Source organism: Convolutriloba macropyga, chromosome 9 (assembly GCF_964194025.1).
Source record: "Convolutriloba macropyga chromosome 9, txConMacr16.3, whole genome shotgun sequence".
Lineage (NCBI taxonomy): Eukaryota > Metazoa > Xenacoelomorpha > Acoela > Convolutidae > Convolutriloba > Convolutriloba macropyga.
This window is the reverse complement of record NC_134476.1, coordinates 62462612-62482586: the sequence shown is the minus strand read 5'-3', so window position 1 is coordinate 62482586 and position 19975 is coordinate 62462612. Positions and strand designations below refer to the sequence as shown.

General features: G+C 39.7%; 7 non-coding genes across 7 annotated transcripts; all 7 read right to left on the bottom strand.

Moving 5' to 3' along the window:
- Window positions 1-2625: 2625 nt before the first annotated feature.
- LOC142347556 (5S ribosomal RNA) lies at window positions 2626-2744 on the bottom strand. The gene has a single exon (XR_012760542.1). It is a non-coding gene; the product is annotated as a 5S ribosomal RNA (ribosomal RNA).
- Window positions 2745-10385: 7641 nt separating this feature from the next.
- On the bottom strand, window positions 10386-10504 carry LOC142347555 (5S ribosomal RNA). The gene has a single exon (XR_012760541.1). It is a non-coding gene; the product is annotated as a 5S ribosomal RNA (ribosomal RNA).
- Window positions 10505-12392: 1888 nt separating this feature from the next.
- On the bottom strand, window positions 12393-12511 carry LOC142347554 (5S ribosomal RNA). The gene has a single exon (XR_012760540.1). It is a non-coding gene; the product is annotated as a 5S ribosomal RNA (ribosomal RNA).
- Window positions 12512-15151: 2640 nt separating this feature from the next.
- Window positions 15152-15270, bottom strand: LOC142347553 (5S ribosomal RNA). Its single transcript, XR_012760539.1, has one exon. It is a non-coding gene; the product is annotated as a 5S ribosomal RNA (ribosomal RNA).
- A 2076-nt stretch (window positions 15271-17346) lies between these two features.
- LOC142347551 (5S ribosomal RNA) lies at window positions 17347-17465 on the bottom strand. The gene has a single exon (XR_012760537.1). It is a non-coding gene; the product is annotated as a 5S ribosomal RNA (ribosomal RNA).
- Window positions 17466-18601: 1136 nt separating this feature from the next.
- Window positions 18602-18720, bottom strand: LOC142347550 (5S ribosomal RNA). Its single transcript, XR_012760536.1, has one exon. It is a non-coding gene; the product is annotated as a 5S ribosomal RNA (ribosomal RNA).
- Window positions 18721-19856: 1136 nt separating this feature from the next.
- LOC142347549 (5S ribosomal RNA) lies at window positions 19857-19975 on the bottom strand. The gene has a single exon (XR_012760535.1). It is a non-coding gene; the product is annotated as a 5S ribosomal RNA (ribosomal RNA).

The following is a 19975-nucleotide window of genomic DNA, read 5'->3' as shown; positions in this document are numbered from 1 at the left end:
TGGGGCTAAAACAAAGAAATCTGGCACAGCGAACCATTTTGGACAAGTTTTTACCGATTTCCAAAAAAGTATCCGCGCTCGATGAGGCTTAACTTTTTCGATCACCGAACTTTGTTTTGGCCACCAAATCGTCAATTTTAGTCCAAAATGGCTCATTTTTTGTGGGCATGCTCCACTTGAGCCATAGTTGGGGCTAAAACAAAAAAATCTGGCACAGCGAACCATTTTGGACAAGTTTTTACCGATTTCCAAAAAAGTATCCGCGCTCGATGAGGCTTAACTTTTTCGATCACCGAACTTTGTTTTGGCCACCAAATCGTCAATTTTAGTCCGAAATGGCTCATTTTTTGTGGGCATGCTCCACTTGAGCCATAGTTGGGGCTAAAACAAAGAAATCTGGCACAGCGAACCATTTTGGACAAGTTTTTACCGATTTCCAAAAAAGTATCCGCGCTCGATGAGGCTTAACTTTTTCGATCACCGAACTTTGTTTTGGCCACCAAATCGTCAATTTTAGTCCAAAATGGCTCATTTTTTGTGGGCATGCTCCACTTGAGCCATAGTTGGGGCTAAAACAAAAAAATCTGGCACAGCGAACCATTTTGGACAAGTTTTTACCGATTTCCAAAAAAGTATCCGCGCTCGATGAGGCTTAACTTTTTCGATCACCGAACTTTGTTTTGGCCACCAAATCGTCAATTTTAGTCCGAAATGGCTCATTTTTTGTGGGCATGCTCCACTTGAGCCATAGTTGGGGCTAAAACAAAAAAATCTGGCACAGCGAACCATTTTGGACAAGTTTTTACCGATTTCCAAAAAAGTATCCGCGCTCGATGAGGCTTAACTTTTTCGATCACCGAACTTTGTTTTGGCCACCAAATCGTCAATTTTAGTCCGAAATGGCTCATTTTTTGTGGGCATGCTCCACTTGAGCCATAGTTGGGGCTAAAACAAAAAAATCTGGCACAGCGAACCATTTTGGACAAGTTTTTACCGATTTCCAAAAAAGTATCCGCGCTCGATGAGGCTTAACTTTTTCGATCACCGAACTTTGTTTTGGCCACCAAATCGTCAATTTTAGTCCGAAATGGCTCATTTTTTGTGGGCATGCTCCACTTGAGCCATAGTTGGGGCTAAAACAAAAAAATCTGGCACAGCGAACCATTTTGGACAAGTTTTTACCGATTTCCAAAAAAGTATCCGCGCTCGATGAGGCTTAACTTTTTCGATCATCGAACTTTGTTTTGGCCACCAAATCGTCAATTTTAGTCCGAAATGGCTCATTTTTTGTGGGCATGCTCCACTTGAGCCATAGTTGGGGCTAAAACAAAAAAATCTGGCACAGCGAACCATTTTGGACAAGTTTTCACCAATTTCCAAAAAAGTATCCGCGCTCGATGAGGCTTAACTTTTTCGATCACCGAACTTTGTTTTGGTCACCAAATCGTCAATTTTAGTCCAAATTGGCTCATTTTTTGTGGGCATGCTCCACTTGAGCCATAGTTTGGGATAAAACAAAAAAATCTGGCACAGCGAATCATTTTGGACAGGTTTTTACCGATTTCCAAAAAAGTATCCGCGCTCGATGAGGCTTAACTTTTTCGATCACCGAACTTTGTTTTGGCCACCAAATCGTCAATTTTAGTCCGAAATGGCTCATTTTTTGTGGGCATGCTCCACTTGAGCCATAGTTGGGGCTAAAACAAAAAAATCTGGCACAGCGAACCATTTTGGACAAGTTTTTACCGATTTCCAAAAAAGTATCCGCGCTCGATGAGGCTTAACTTTTTCGATCACCGAAGTTTGTTTTGGCCACCAAATCGTCAATTTTAGTCCGAAATGGCTCATTTTTTGTGGGCATGCTCCACTTGAGCCATAGTTGGGGCTAAAACAAAAAAAACTGGCACAGCGAACCATTTTGGACAAGTTTTCACCAATTTCCAAAAAAGTATCCGCGCTCGATGAGGCTTAACTTTTTCGATCACCGAACTTTGTTTTGGCCACCAAATCGTCAATTTTAGTCCGAAATGGCTCATTTTTTGTGGGCATGCTCCACTTGAGCCATAGTTGGGGCTAAAACAAAAAAATCTGGCACAGCGAACCATTTTGGACAAGTTTTCACCAATTTCCAAAAAAGTATCCGCGCTCGATGAGGCTTAACTTTTTCGATCACCGAACTTTGTTTTGGCCACCAAATCGTCAATTTTAGTCCGAAATGGCTCATTTTTTGTGGGCATGCTCCACTTGAGCCATAGTTGGGGCTAAAACAAAAAAATCTGGCACAGCGAACCATTTTGGACAAGTTTTTACCGATTTCCAAAAAAGTATCCGCGCTCGATGAGGCTTAACTTTTTCGATCACCGAACTTTGTTTTGGCCACCAAATCGTCAATTTTAGTCCGAAATGGCTCATTTTTTGTGGGCATGCTCCACTTGAGCCATAGTTGGGGCTAAAACAAAAAAATCTGGCACAGCGAACCATTTTGGACAAGTTTTCACCAATTTCCAAAAAAGTATCCGCGCTCGATGAGGCTTAACTTTTTCGATCACCGAGGCTTTTTGAGGCTCTAAAATGTGTAAATATCGAATAAAAGTATTCTATGAGGTTTGAATACTCAAAAGAAAAAGCCTACAACACCTGGTGTTCCCAAGCGGTCACCCATCCAAGTACTAACCAGGCCCAATGTTGCTTAACTTCGGTGATCGGACGAGAACCGGTGCATTCAACATGGTATGGTCGTAGGCATTTGCGTAAGTGGGAGCGAATTTATATACAACAGTATTGTTTTGTAGTCCTATATTCATATACAGGATCACTTTAACTGGCCGCCTTGCGGTTTGCAAAATAGTCACTTAATACATGCAATTTTAGCCACGGTTGTGTTATAATTTATGCAATTCGTAGCCATACAGTGTATTATGACCAACGCACAAACTTTTTGCTTCCAACCATCCACAATACAGTGGAACGGCCCCAAAACAAGGGAGAGATGAATTGGGTCCGAGGAACCTGTTCAACCGGACATTGAACCGGAAGCATGACTTCAGTGGGTTTAGGTCGGTAATTGGGAAAATCAGTGGCGAATTGCTTTTAGCCTAATTGTTGTGACAGGAAAGCGAAAGCAAGTACTCCACTTTTAGTCTAATTGTTGTGATTAAAATTTTGATAATGTCACTCTCGGATTATTACCGCAAAGTGTGATAGGAAAGCGAAAGCAAGTACTCCACTTTGTGCAGGAACGTCCTTTGGGAGTGAGTCTTTTATAAAAAGAGATTTTTCACTAAAAGCTGCTTTTTCACTAAGATTTAAAATCCTGGCTTTTTCTTTTACCTTTTTCTCCTAATTTTACTCTTCAAAATTTCTTTTAAATCCCTTTCCTCCTTAGATTTAGCTTTTTAAGTTCTTCTTTTTAAGCTGCTCTCTCCTTTACTGTAGAGCGCTTAGAGTTCTTATTAAGTTAACTTCTGAGTTTTCCAAAACACTAATTCTTATTTGAGAAACCTTTCGTTTGTCACAATCGTCTTTTCATAAGTCTTCGTCTTCAAACAATTAAGTTTTCCCCTATGGGGGAGAACACTATCCCCTCGTTGATTACGCCTACTCCCAGCGAAAACGAAAATATGTATTCTTCAATCACTCAAAAAGGCTTGTCGAAAGAAACCAACTCAAGCGAATTCCAGATCATGCAAATTATTCCTCCTTTTACGAAATCAATTATTTCAAACACAGATTCTTTGAACAACGCCTATCTTCAGTGTGCCAAATCAATTCTGCACGAATTCCCGCAAGAAGCACGAAATCAAATAACAATCAGCAAAACATTCGCATACATAAGAGACAAAAGACTTCATTCGCTGACTGTTGTTTCACCACCAACTGTCAAAAAGCAATACCATTCGATTAGATCCAGAGGCCTAAATTTACTAGGCAAAACCGTTTTTCCTATGGGCAAACATTTCCTCAACACAGAAAAATCATTCTATCCTAGAAGATACAATATCAAATTCAGTAATCTCCCTTATGTTTGCACAGACACTGAAGCCCTGAAACTAATAGATCTTCCAGAGGGAATAGAACATAGCCCCGCAATTATTCGAATGAAAGACAACATAGGAGGCGATCTCATCTTCAATGGTTATGCAACACTGAGTGTGACAGTGAAAAACGCAACTGAAGAGGAAAGATTAAAAACTTGGTCATATGAAAATCGGATCGCAGAATTCAAAGAATGGAACAGCTTAGAGATCAAGTTCCATGCTCCCTCATTACATAACTGCAGTTACTGTGAAGAAAGCAAACTACAGTATCGGGGACACCATAAAGATTGGTGCTACTTATGGCAAAACCAGCTACAAAGAATCAAAAATGTGCAAAACATAAACAAAGAAACAAAGAATAATCGTGCTGAAAAGCAGAAACCAACAAATTTTCATAAAGTTCCCGAAACTGAAACAATCAGTGACACCTCCTCTTGCAACTTGACCATAGATGAAGAGGAAGTGGAAGAAACTTATACAGAAGAAATTTGTAGTGGCACAACAGAAAATGCTACAGTCATAGAACAAGAAACAGAAAACGCTGACAAAACCTCAACCAACATACAAAACGCTGAATGTAATGATTCCGCCTATCCTAATACAGAGAAGTTTCAATCTTTAGAGCTTGATAATAGTGCTGTTCTCAAACAGTACAGACCAGGCGCCAAAAGGCCACTTAGTGAAACACAAAAACAACAAAACGCGCAAATCGCAAAACACTTCTTGAACGATCAGTGGATTAAGAAGAAAAATCAGTTCGAACAAAACAAAAATGATTGAGCACAAAGTTTTCTGTTTGAATTCATGTGGCCTTAAGAGCCCGAAAAAATTCTTCGCAATAATCGAAAAATGCTACAAATTAGCTAGCGGAACTTTATTCATTTTGTGTATCCATGAATCGAAAATTCCAGCTCTATCTCGTTCACACGAAACAGTTCTCGAGCAATACAAATTACGCTATCATCTAGTGCCTGCAATAAATTGCAGTGGAGGTTTAGTTACAGTTTGGAGTGAAGAACTAAAAACTGATAATCAAATACTGCAATCACGAGATCACTCTGGAATTAATTTTACGGAACTCAATCTAACTGTTTTCAATGTATATCTGAATACAAGCTTCTATTGTGAAAAGTTGAAGCAATTAAGCTCAAATCTCTCGAAACTCAACACGGAACGATCTATTGTTTTAGCAGGGGATTTTAATGCTTTCAGTCATGATTCGCGAAACACATCAACTGCTCTTCGAAGCGTAGACGATAGAGTTAAGCGATTTGTAAAGCTCCAAACGGTTACAGAGCATGCTCTACTATTTGATGCAGCGGTAGAACTGGACGTACTTGATTTCACACACTATGACAAAAGAACATCGTCTTTTTCACGAATAGACTATTTTTTTACAAACCAAACCCAGTACAGCGAAATGAAAGTACATCGGAGCAATTTCTCAGATCACATGCTGTTAGAACTAAGCAACAAAAGCGAAGAAAAAGAACGAGGCCAAAGCTTTTGGAAAATGAACGATGCTATTTTATTTCCAAACAAAGAGTACATCAAAACAGAAATAGAAGCATTTGGAATGAACTGTTTGACACATGAAAGTTATGAAGAGCTGAAGTGCCACATACGTGATGTCTGCAAGCCTTAGCTATTAATAAATCAAAAATCTTAAGCTCGCAAATGAAAAACATCCTGGCCGAAGAGAAAAGGCTGAGAGAACAAATACAAAATCATGACTCCAATGAAAAAATTTTAAAACGATATAATGATACAGTCTCGAAAATAAATGCGTATGACAACAACAAACAAAAAGATCAGTTCATCCACTTCAAGAAATTGACCCAATCATGCGAACTTGGAAACGCGAAAGACTTGAAAACTTGGGCAAAGCAAAAAAACAACACGAACAATATTACTTCACTTAGGGTTGGTGCAAGTGTTACAACAAATCAGGAAGAAATCATCAAAGTCTTTGAAAACCATTTTTCACAGCTTTACAAACGCAAGAAAAAAGGCTCTTTTGAGATTTTTCTTGACCATTTGAACGAGCGCAAAAACGAAGCAACAAATGATGTAAATGAAATCATCATAGATGAAGTATTGAAAGCAATTAACAAACTCAATGCAAAGAGCTCACCGGGTTCGGATGGAATAACCTCAAACTTTTACAAGATTTTTAAGAGAGAAATGGCCCCATTGCTACAAAGCGTTTTCAACAATATTGTTCGAACTGAAAAAGTCCCTGAAAGCCAAAATATTGCAATCTTAAAACTTCTGCCTAAAACTGACAATCCGAGAACTGTTGATGAATTTAGACCTATAAGCTTGCTGAACACTGACCTCAAAATTCTATCACACATTCTATCTGCCAGAATCATAATAGATCTTGAAGACATAATAGGCCAACATCAGCATGCATACTTGAGCAAAAGACAAATCCATATAGCATTAAACAAAGTTCGAAAAGCCCATAAGCAACTAAATAACAGCAAATGCCTTGTGAATCTGGATTTTTCAAAAGCTTTTGACAAAGTAGACAGAGATTACATCTTCGCCCTTCTCGATAAAATTGGCATTGACCAATACACAAAATCTGCCATCAGAACAGTTTACAATGAAACGAAAGCAATTATTGAAATCAATGGCTACCTTTCCAAAACAATTGTACTACAACGCGGAGTTAGGCAAGGTTGTCCCCTTTCAGCTTTACTTTTCATACTTGCTGTTGAGCCCTTGCTTTGCTGTATAGACAACTCACCACATATTAAAGGATTCACCAGCTCAAAAACAGTGGCTTATGCAGACGACATTACTTGCTCAATACGCATATCATCGATTGAAGGACTATTTGACACTGTCAAAGATTTTTGCGATTGCACTCAACTAGAAATCAACGTCAAAAAGAGTGAGATCCTGTCAACGAGAGACATAGCTTTCTATAAAACTGTACGTGTAACAAAAATCCTGGGCATTAAATTCTTTACTGATAAATCATCAACAAACTTACTTGATCTCATCAAAACACAAATTGCCATTTACATGCGCTTCATTTCTCGATCGAAAACTTTAAAAGCCAAGAGACAAATCATTGAAACTTTTATCCTTCCAAAGTTCCTGTATTATTCAAGACACACGGACACAACAGTAAATATTCTGACGAATGTTCAAAAACTCATCAACAATCTACTAAAAACTGGTGACAAAATGGAAATTAGAAGTGAAGTTCTTTACCAATCTGTTGCTGTGGGCGGTATCTCTCTTCCACATATTACATCAAAAATAATCTCAGCAAAACTGATAGACGAAATTAACTCATCAAACGAGAACGATGTTTCCTTTCCAAATGACTTAACAATTTTGTTAAAATCTTTAAAGCTCAAAGTCTCTCAAACTGACAACAGTATCCTTCTGTTTAAGAACAACATCGAAACTTCCCTGAGACTTGACAAAGCCTTAAGAACAAGTGAGATTTACTGGTATATCATTGCTCAAGTTTTTCCAACAAGTTTTATCGAGGACCGCTTAAACAAATCCGTCATAAAGTACAATTGCTCAACGAAAGAATTAACTCTCTTTAGCAAAAATATCTGGAAATTTTACAAACTTTTGCCACAACAACAAAATCTTTTATATCGCCTCGCCTTCAATTGTCTTGTTGACAAACAGATTAGATGGACGAAAAATTTTTCAGAGTCACCAATTTGCAGCTATTGCGAAAAAGAGTTTGAAACATCGGAACATTTAATTCTCAAATGCGAACAATTATCTGGAGCGAGAAGTACCCTAAGGCTGAATAGTTGGCGCGACGTCTTTGTAAATATGAAAGTTGAAACTCTTAGATTTACGGCAAGTGTCCTAAATGGATCCTGGCAAGAAACCCCTGAACAAACAAAAAACTATTTGAATTTTGTACTTAATTTGTAAAGCTTCAACAATGAAATCTGATAAATTTTCCTTGTAAATACCAACTGTAACGATTCATCAATGAAACCTGCTGAATTATTTCAACATCATTGTAAATAACAACTGTAAATAATAGCATCTGAATTTATTATTTAAAAGCCTAATTGTTGTGATAAACTTATTAAATAGGTAAGTATCAACTCTATTTGATAAGTTTTATTTGAATGCACTCTGCGTTAGCGGAGTGCAGCCTAAAGAATGGAACTCAGCGATTTGCACTAACTTAAAAGTTAGATTAATAAAGGGAAATTTTACAATTAGTATTGATGTTTCCGAGACAGTTCCAAATATCAAATATACAGTAAACGCAAGCAGGGGAACTATTAGAATGGCCTTTAAAAGTATATGGGGTGTGTTTGGAGCAATGGTTATTGCTGAAATTGTCATTTACAAAAAGTATCCGCGCTCGATGAGGCTTAACTTTTTCGATCACCGAACTTTGTTTTGGTCACCAAATCGTCAATTTTAGTCCAAATTGGCTCATTTTTTGTGGGCATGCTCCACTTGAGCCATAGTTTGGGATAAAACAAAAAAATCTGGCACAGCGAACCATTTTGGACAAGTTTTTTCGATTTCCAAAAAAGTATCCGCGCTCGATGAGGCTTAACTTTTTCGATCACCGAACTTTGTTTTGGCCACCAAATCGTCAATTTTAGTCCGAAATGGCTCATTTTTTGTGGGCATGCTCCACTTGAGCCATAGTTGGGGCTAAAACAAAAAAATCTGGCACAGCGAACCATTTTGGACAAGTTTTTACCGATTTCCAAAAAAGTATCCGCGCTCGATGAGGCTTAACTTTTTCGATCACCGAACTTTGTTTTGGCCACCAAATCGTCAATTTTAGTCCGAAATGGCTCATTTTTTGTGGGCATGCTCCACTTGAGCCATAGTTGGGGCTAAAACAAAAAAATCTGGCACAGCGAACCATTTTGGACAAGTTTTTACCGATTTCCAAAAAAGTATCCGCGCTCGATGAGGCTTAACTTTTTCGATCACCGAACTTTGTTTTGGCCACCAAATCGTCAATTTTAGTCCGAAATGGCTCATTTTTTGTGGGCATGCTCCACTTGAGCCATAGTTGGGGCTAAAACAAAAAAATCTGGCACAGCGAACCATTTTGGACAAGTTTTCACCAATTTCCAAAAAAGTATCCGCGCTCGATGAGGCTTAACTTTTTCGATCACCGAACTTTGTTTTGGTCACCAAATCGTCAATTTTAGTCCAAATTGGCTCATTTTTTGTGGGCATGCTCCACTTGAGCCATAGTTTGGGATAAAACAAAAAAATCTGGCACAGCGAATCATTTTGGACAGGTTTTTACCGATTTCCAAAAAAGTATCCGCGCTCGATGAGGCTTAACTTTTTCGATCACCGAACTTTGTTTTGGCCACCAAATCGTCAATTTTAGTCCGAAATGGCTCATTTTTTGTGGGCATGCTCCACTTGAGCCATAGTTGGGGCTAAAACAAAAAAATCTGGCACAGCGAACCATTTTGGACAAGTTTTTACCGATTTCCAAAAAAGTATCCGCGCTCGATGAGGCTTAACTTTTTCGATCACCGAACTTTGTTTTGGCCACCAAATCGTCAATTTTAGTCCGAAATGGCTCATTTTTTGTGGGCATGCTCCACTTGAGCCATAGTTGGGGCTAAAACAAAAAAATCTGGCACAGCGAACCATTTTGGACAAGTTTTCACCAATTTCCAAAAAAGTATCCGCGCTCGATGAGGCTTAACTTTTTCGATCACCGAACTTTGTTTTGGCCACCAAATCGTCAATTTTAGTCCGAAATGGCTCATTTTTTGTGGGCATGCTCCACTTGAGCCATAGTTGGGGCTAAAACAAAAAAATCTGGCACAGCGAACCATTTTGGACAAGTTTTCACCAATTTCCAAAAAAGTATCCGCGCTCGATGAGGCTTAACTTTTTCGATCACCGAACTTTGTTTTGGCCACCAAATCGTCAATTTTAGTCCGAAATGGCTCATTTTTTGTGGGCATGCTCCACTTGAGCCATAGTTGGGGCTAAAACAAAAAAATCTGGCACAGCGAACCATTTTGGACAAGTTTTTACCGATTTCCAAAAAAGTATCCGCGCTCGATGAGGCTTAACTTTTTCGATCACCGAACTTTGTTTTGGCCACCAAATCGTCAATTTTAGTCCGAAATGGCTCATTTCTTGTGGGCATGCTCCACTTGAGCCATAGTTGGGGCTAAAACAAAAAAATCTGGCACAGCGAATCATTTTGGACAAGTTTTTACCGATTTCCAAAAAAGTATCCGCGCTCGATGAGGCTTAACTTTTTCGATCACCGAGGCTTTTTGAGGCTCTAAAATGTGTAAATATCGAATAAAAGTATTCTATGAGGTTTGAATACTCAAAAGAAAAAGCCTACAACACCTGGTGTTCCCAAGCGGTCACCCATCCAAGTACTAACCAGGCCCAATGTTGCTTAACTTCGGTGATCGGACGAGAACCGGTGCATTCAACATGGTATGGTCGTAGGCATTTGCGTAAGTGGGAGCGAATTTATATACAACAGTATTGTATTGTAGTCCTATATTCATATACAGGATCACTTTAACTGGCCGCCTTGCGGTTTGCAAAATAGTCACTTAATACATGCAATTTTAGCCACGGTTGTGTTATAATTTATGCAATTCGTAGCCATACAGTGTATTATGACCAACGCACAAACTTTTTGCTTCCAACCATCCACAATACAGTGGAACGGCCCCAAAACAAGGGAGAGATGAATTGGGTCCGAGGAACCTGTTCAACCGGACATTGAACCGGAAGCATGACTTCAGTGGGTTTAGGTGGGTAATTGGGAAAATCAGTGGCGAATTGCTTTTAGCCTAATTGTTGTGATAAACTTATTAAATAGGTAAGTATCAACTCTATTTGATAAGTTTTATTTGAATGCACTCTGCGTTAGCGGAGTGCAGCCTAAAGAATGGAACTCAGCGATTTGCACTAACTTAAAAGTTAGATTAATAAAGGGAAATTTTACAATTAGTATTGATGTTTCCGAGACAGTACCAAATATCAAATATACAGTAAACGCAAGCAGGGGAACTATTAGAATGGCCTTTACAAGTATATGGGGTGTGTTTGGAGCAATGGTTATTGCTGAAATTGTCATTTACAAAAAGTATCCGCGCTCGATGAGGCTTAACTTTTTCGATCACCGAACTTTGTTTTGGCCACCAAATCGTCAATTTTAGTCCGAAATGGCTCATTTTTTGTGGGCATGCTCCACTTGAGCCATAGTTGGGGCTAAAACAAAAAAATCTGGCACAGCGAACCATTTTGGACAAGTTTTCACCAATTTCCAAAAAAGTATCCGCGCTCGATGAGGCTTAACTTTTTCGATCACCGAACTTTGTTTTGGCCACCAAATCGTCAATTTTAGTCCGAAATGGCTCATTTTTTGTGGGCATGCTCCACTTGAGCCATAGTTGGGGCTAAAACAAAAAAATCTGGCACAGCGAACCATTTTGGACAAGTTTTTACCGATTTCCAAAAAAGTATCCGCGCTCGATGAGGCTTAACTTTTTCGATCACCGAACTTTGTTTTGGCCACCAAATCGTCAATTTTAGTCCGAAATGGCTCATTTTTTGTGGGCATGCTCCACTTGAGCCATAGTTGGGGCTAAAACAAAAAAATCTGGCACAGCGAACCATTTTGGACAAGTTTTCACCAATTTCCAAAAAAGTATCCGCGCTCGATGAGGCTTAACTTTTTCGATCACCGAACTTTGTTTTGGCCACCAAATCGTCAATTTTAGTCCGAAATGGCTCATTTTTTGTGGGCATGCTCCACTTGAGCCATAGTTGGGGCTAAAACAAAAAAATCTGGCACAGCGAACCATTTTGGACAAGTTTTCACCAATTTCCAAAAAAGTATCCGCGCTCGATGAGGCTTAACTTTTTCGATCACCGAACTTTGTTTTGGCCACCAAATCGTCAATTTTAGTCCGAAATGGCTCATTTTTTGTGGGCATGCTCCACTTGAGCCATAGTTGGGGCTAAAACAAAAAAATCTGGCACAGCGAACCATTTTGGACAAGTTTTTACCGATTTCCAAAAAAGTATCCGCGCTCGATGAGGCTTAACTTTTTCGATCACCGAACTTTGTTTTGGCCACCAAATCGTCAATTTTAGTCCGAAATGGCTCATTTCTTGTGGGCATGCTCCACTTGAGCCATAGTTGGGGCTAAAACAAAAAAATCTGGCACAGCGAATCATTTTGGACAAGTTTTTACCGATTTCCAAAAAAGTATCCGCGCTCGATGAGGCTTAACTTTTTCGATCACCGAGGCTTTTTGAGGCTCTAAAATGTGTAAATATCGAATAAAAGTATTCTATGAGGTTTGAATACTCAAAAGAAAAAGCCTACAACACCTGGTGTTCCCAAGCGGTCACCCATCCAAGTACTAACCAGGCCCAATGTTGCTTAACTTCGGTGATCGGACGAGAACCGGTGCATTCAACATGGTATGGTCGTAGGCATTTGCGTAAGTGGGAGCGAATTTATATACAACAGTATTGTATTGTAGTCCTATATTCATATACAGGATCACTTTAACTGGCCGCCTTGCGGTTTGCAAAATAGTCACTTAATACATGCAATTTTAGCCACGGTTGTGTTATAATTTATGCAATTCGTAGCCATACAGTGTATTATGACCAACGCACAAACTTTTTGCTTCCAACCATCCACAATACAGTGGAACGGCCCCAAAACAAGGGAGAGATGAATTGGGTCCGAGGAACCTGTTCAACCGGACATTGAACCGGAAGCATGACTTCAGTGGGTTTAGGTGGGTAATTGGGAAAATCAGTGGCGAATTGCTTTTAGCCTAATTGTTGTGATAAACTTATTAAATAGGTAAGTATCAACTCTATTTGATAAGTTTTATTTGAATGCACTCTGCGTTAGCGGAGTGCAGCCTAAAGAATGGAACTCAGCGATTTGCACTAACTTAAAAGTTAGATTAATAAAGGGAAATTTTACAATTAGTATTGATGTTTCCGAGACAGTACCAAATATCAAATATACAGTAAACGCAAGCAGGGGAACTATTAGAATGGCCTTTACAAGTATATGGGGTGTGTTTGGAGCAATGGTTATTGCTGAAATTGTCATTTACAAAAAGTATCCGCGCTCGATGAGGCTTAACTTTTTCGATCACCGAACTTTGTTTTGGCCACCAAATCGTCAATTTTAGTCCGAAATGGCTCATTTTTTGTGGGCATGCTCCACTTGAGCCATAGTTGGGGCTAAAACAAAAAAATCTGGCACAGCGAACCATTTTGGACAAGTTTTCACCAATTTCCAAAAAAGTATCCGCGCTCGATGAGGCTTAACTTTTTCGATCACCGAACTTTGTTTTGGTCACCAAATCGTCAATTTTAGTCCAAATTGGCTCATTTTTTGTGGGCATGCTCCACTTGAGCCATAGTTTGGGATAAAACAAAAAAATCTGGCACAGCGAATCATTTTGGACAGGTTTTTACCGATTTCCAAAAAAGTATCCGCGCTCGATGAGGCTTAACTTTTTCGATCACCGAACTTTGTTTTGGCCACCAAATCGTCAATTTTAGTCCGAAATGGCTCATTTTTTGTGGGCATGCTCCACTTGAGCCATAGTTGGGGCTAAAACAAAAAAATCTGGCACAGCGAACCATTTTGGACAAGTTTTTACCGATTTCCAAAAAAGTATCCGCGCTCGATGAGGCTTAACTTTTTCGATCACCGAACTTTGTTTTGGCCACCAAATCGTCAATTTTAGTCCGAAATGGCTCATTTTTTGTGGGCATGCTCCACTTGAGCCATAGTTGGGGCTAAAACAAAAAAATCTGGCACAGCGAACCATTTTGGACAAGTTTTCACCAATTTCCAAAAAAGTATCCGCGCTCGATGAGGCTTAACTTTTTCGATCACCGAACTTTGTTTTGGCCACCAAATCGTCAATTTTAGTCCGAAATGGCTCATTTTTTGTGGGCATGCTCCACTTGAGCCATAGTTGGGGCTAAAACAAAAAAATCTGGCACAGCGAACCATTTTGGACAAGTTTTCACCAATTTCCAAAAAAGTATCCGCGCTCGATGAGGCTTAACTTTTTCGATCACCGAACTTTGTTTTGGCCACCAAATCGTCAATTTTAGTCCGAAATGGCTCATTTTTTGTGGGCATGCTCCACTTGAGCCATAGTTGGGGCTAAAACAAAAAAATCTGGCACAGCGAACCATTTTGGACAAGTTTTTACCGATTTCCAAAAAAGTATCCGCGCTCGATGAGGCTTAACTTTTTCGATCACCGAACTTTGTTTTGGCCACCAAATCGTCAATTTTAGTCCGAAATGGCTCATTTTTTGTGGGCATGCTCCACTTGAGCCATAGTTGGGGCTAAAACAAAAAAATCTGGCACAGCGAACCATTTTGGACAAGTTTTCACCAATTTCCAAAAAAGTATCCGCGCTCGATGAGGCTTAACTTTTTCGATCACCGAACTTTGTTTTGGCCACCAAATCGTCAATTTTAGTCCGAAATGGCTCATTTTTTGTGGGCATGCTCCACTTGAGCCATAGTTGGGGCTAAAACAAAAAAATCTGGCACAGCGAACCATTTTGGACAAGTTTTCACCAATTTCCAAAAAAGTATCCGCGCTCGATGAGGCTTAACTTTTTCGATCACCGAACTTTGTTTTGGCCACCAAATCGTCAATTTTAGTCCGAAATGGCTCATTTTTTGTGGGCATGCTCCACTTGAGCCATAGTTGGGGCTAAAACAAAAAAATCTGGCACAGCGAACCATTTTGGACAAGTTTTTACCGATTTCCAAAAAAGTATCCGCGCTCGATGAGGCTTAACTTTTTCGATCACCGAACTTTGTTTTGGCCACCAAATCGTCAATTTTAGTCCGAAATGGCTCATTTCTTGTGGGCATGCTCCACTTGAGCCATAGTTGGGGCTAAAACAAAAAAATCTGGCACAGCGAATCATTTTGGACAAGTTTTTACCGATTTCCAAAAAAGTATCCGCGCTCGATGAGGCTTAACTTTTTCGATCACCGAGGCTTTTTGAGGCTCTAAAATGTGTAAATATCGAATAAAAGTATTCTATGAGGTTTGAATACTCAAAAGAAAAAGCCTACAACACCTGGTGTTCCCAAGCGGTCACCCATCCAAGTACTAACCAGGCCCAATGTTGCTTAACTTCGGTGATCGGACGAGAACCGGTGCATTCAACATGGTATGGTCGTAGGCATTTGCGTAAGTGGGAGCGAATTTATATACAACAGTATTGTATTGTAGTCCTATATTCATATACAGGATCACTTTAACTGGCCGCCTTGCGGTTTGCAAAATAGTCACTTAATACATGCAATTTTAGCCACGGTTGTGTTATAATTTATGCAATTCGTAGCCATACAGTGTATTATGACCAACGCACAAACTTTTTGCTTCCAACCATCCACAATACAGTGGAACGGCCCCAAAACAAGGGAGAGATGAATTGGGTCCGAGGAACCTGTTCAACCGGACATTGAACCGGAAGCATGACTTCAGTGGGTTTAGGTGGGTAATTGGGAAAATCAGTGGCGAATTGCTTTTAGCCTAATTGTTGTGATAAACTTATTAAATAGGTAAGTATCAACTCTATTTGATAAGTTTTATTTGAATGCACTCTGCGTTAGCGGAGTGCAGCCTAAAGAATGGAACTCAGCGATTTGCACTAACTTAAAAGTTAGATTAATAAAGGGAAATTTTACAATTAGTATTGATGTTTCCGAGACAGTACCAAATATCAAATATACAGTAAACGCAAGCAGGGGAACTATTAGAATGGCCTTTACAAGTATATGGGGTGTGTTTGGAGCAATGGTTATTGCTGAAATTGTCATTTACAAAAAGTATCCGCGCTCGATGAGGCTTAACTTTTTCGATCACCGAACTTTGTTTTGGCCACCAAATCGTCAATTTTAGTCCGAAATGGCTCATTTTTTGTGGGCATGCTCCACTTGAGCCATAGTTGGGGCTAAAACAAAAAAATCTGGCACAGCGAACCATTTTGGACAAGTTTTCACCAATTTCCAAAAAAGTATCCGCGCTCGATGAGGCTTAACTTTTTCGATCACCGAACTTTGTTTTGGTCACCAAATCGTCAATTTTAGTCCAAATTGGCTCATTTTTTGTGGGCATGCTCCACTTGAGCCATAGTTTGGGATAAAACAAAAAAATCTGGCACAGCGAATCATTTTGGACAGGTTTTTACCGATTTCCAAAAAAGTATCCGCGCTCGATGAGGCTTAACTTTTTCGATCACCGAACTTTGTTTTGGCCACCAAATCGTCAATTTTAGTCCGAAATGGCTCATTTTTTGTGGGCATGCTCCACTTGAGCCATAGTTGGGGCTAAAACAAAAAAATCTGGCACAGCGAACCATTTTGGACAAGTTTTTACCGATTTCCAAAAAAGTATCCGCGCTCGATGAGGCTTAACTTTTTCGATCACCGAACTTTGTTTTGGCCACCAAATCGTCAATTTTAGTCCGAAATGGCTCATTTTTTGTGGGCATGCTCCACTTGAGCCATAGTTGGGGCTAAAACAAAAAAATCTGGCACAGCGAACCATTTTGGACAAGTTTTCACCAATTTCCAAAAAAGTATCCGCGCTCGATGAGGCTTAACTTTTTCGATCACCGAACTTTGTTTTGGCCACCAAATCGTCAATTTTAGTCCGAAATGGCTCATTTTTTGTGGGCATGCTCCACTTGAGCCATAGTTGGGGCTAAAACAAAAAAATCTGGCACAGCGAACCATTTTGGACAAGTTTTCACCAATTTCCAAAAAAGTATCCGCGCTCGATGAGGCTTAACTTTTTCGATCACCGAACTTTGTTTTGGCCACCAAATCGTCAATTTTAGTCCGAAATGGCTCATTTTTTGTGGGCATGCTCCACTTGAGCCATAGTTGGGGCTAAAACAAAAAAATCTGGCACAGCGAACCATTTTGGACAAGTTTTTACCGATTTCCAAAAAAGTATCCGCGCTCGATGAGGCTTAACTTTTTCGATCACCGAACTTTGTTTTGGCCACCAAATCGTCAATTTTAGTCCGAAATGGCTCATTTCTTGTGGGCATGCTCCACTTGAGCCATAGTTGGGGCTAAAACAAAAAAATCTGGCACAGCGAATCATTTTGGACAAGTTTTTACCGATTTCCAAAAAAGTATCCGCGCTCGATGAGGCTTAACTTTTTCGATCACCGAGGCTTTTTGAGGCTCTAAAATGTGTAAATATCGAATAAAAGTATTCTATGAGGTTTGAATACTCAAAAGAAAAAGCCTACAACACCTGGTGTTCCCAAGCGGTCACCCATCCAAGTACTAACCAGGCCCAATGTTGCTTAACTTCGGTGATCGGACGAGAACCGGTGCATTCAACATGGTATGGTCGTAGGCATTTGCGTAAGTGGGAGCGAATTTATATACAACAGTATTGTTTTGTAGTCCTATATTCATATACAGGATCACTTTAACTGGCCGCCTTGCGGTTTGCAAAATAGTCACTTAATACATGCAATTTTAGCCACGGTTGTGTTATAATTTATGCAATTCGTAGCCATACAGTGTATTATGACCAACGCACAAACTTTTTGCTTCCAACCATCCACAATACAGTGGAACGGCCCCAAAACAAGGGAGAGTTGAATTGGGTCCGAGGAACCTGTTCAACCGGACATTGAACCGGAAGCATGACTTCAGTGGGTTTAGGTCGGTAATTGGGAAAATCAGTGGGGAATTGCTTTTAGCCTAATTGTTGTGATAAACTTATTAAATAGGTAAGTATCAACTCTATTTGATAAGTTTTATTTGAATGCACTCTGCGTTAGCGGAGTGCAGCCTAAAGAATGGAACTCAGCGATTTGCACAACTTAAAAGTTAGATTAATAAAGGGAAATTTTACAATTAGTATTGATGTTTCCGAGACAGTTCCAAATATCAAATATACAGTAAACGCAAGCAGGGGAACTATTAGAATGGCCTTTACAAGTATATGGGGTGTGTTTGGAGCAATGGTTATTGCTGAAATTGTCATTTACAAAAAGTATCCGCGCTCGATGAGGCTTAACTTTTTCGATCACCGAACTTTGTTTTGGTCACCAAATCGTCAATTTTAGTCCAAATTGGCTCATTTTTTGTGGGCATGCTCCACTTGAGCCATAGTTTGGGATAAAACAAAAAAAATCTGGCACAGCGAACCATTTTGGACAAGTTTTTACCGATTTCCAAAAAAGTATCCGCGCTCGATGAGGCTTAACTTTTTCGATCACCGAACTTTGTTTTGGCCACCAAATCGTCAATTTTAGTCCGAAATGGCTCATTTCTTGTGGGCATGCTCCACTTGAGCCATAGTTGGGGCTAAAACAAAAAAATCTGGCACAGCGAATCATTTTGGACAAGTTTTTACCGATTTCCAAAAAAGTATCCGCGCTCGATGAGGCTTAACTTTTTCGATCACCGAGGCTTTTTGAGGCTCTAAAATGTGTAAATATCGAATAAAAGTATTCTATGAGGTTTGAATACTCAAAAGAAAAAGCCTACAACACCTGGTGTTCCCAAGCGGTCACCCATCCAAGTACTAACCAGGCCCAATGTTGCTTAACTTCGGTGATCGGACGAGAACCGGTGCATTCAACATGGTATGGTCGTAGGCATTTGCGTAAGTGGGAGCGAATTTATATACAACAGTATTGTTTTGTAGTCCTATATTCATATACAGGATCACTTTAACTGGCCGCCTTGCGGTTTGCAAAATAGTCACTTAATACATGCAATTTTAGCCACGGTTGTGTTATAATTTATGCAATTCGTAGCCATACAGTGTATTATGACCAACGCACAAACTTTTTGCTTCCAACCATCCACAATACAGTGGAACGGCCCCAAAACAAGGGAGAGTTGAATTGGGTCCGAGGAACCTGTTCAACCGGACATTGAACCGGAAGCATGACTTCAGTGGGTTTAGGTCGGTAATTGGGAAAATCAGTGGGGAATTGCTTTTAGCCTAATTGTTGTGATAAACTTATTAAATAGGTAAGTATCAACTCTATTTGATAAGTTTTATTTGAATGCACTCTGCGTTAGCGGAGTGCAGCCTAAAGAATGGAACTCAGCGATTTGCACAACTTAAAAGTTAGATTAATAAAGGGAAATTTTACAATTAGTATTGATGTTTCCGAGACAGTTCCAAATATCAAATATACAGTAAACGCAAGCAGGGGAACTATTAGAATGGCCTTTACAAGTATATGGGGTGTGTTTGGAGCAATGGTTATTGCTGAAATTGTCATTTACAAAAAGTATCCGCGCTCGATGAGGCTTAACTTTTTCGATCACCGAACTTTGTTTTGGTCACCAAATCGTCAATTTTAGTCCAAATTGGCTCATTTTTTGTGGGCATGCTCCACTTGAGCCATAGTTTGGGATAAAACAAAAAAAATCTGGCACAGCGAACCATTTTGGACAAGTTTTTACCGATTTCCAAAAAAGTATCCGCGCTCGATGAGGCTTAACTTTTTCGATCACCGAACTTTGTTTTGGCCACCAAATCGTCAATTTTAGTCCGAAATGGCTCATTTCTTGTGGGCATGCTCCACTTGAGCCATAGTTGGGGCTAAAACAAAAAAATCTGGCACAGCGAATCATTTTGGACAAGTTTTTACCGATTTCCAAAAAAGTATCCGCGCTCGATGAGGCTTAACTTTTTCGATCACCGAGGCTTTTTGAGGCTCTAAAATGTGTAAATATCGAATAAAAGTATTCTATGAGGTTTGAATACTCAAAAGAAAAAGCCTACAACACCTGGTGTTCCCAAGCGGTCACCCATCCAAGTACTAACCAGGCCCAATGTTGCTTAACTTCGGTGATCGGACGAGAACCGGTGCATTCAACATGGTATGGTCGTAGGC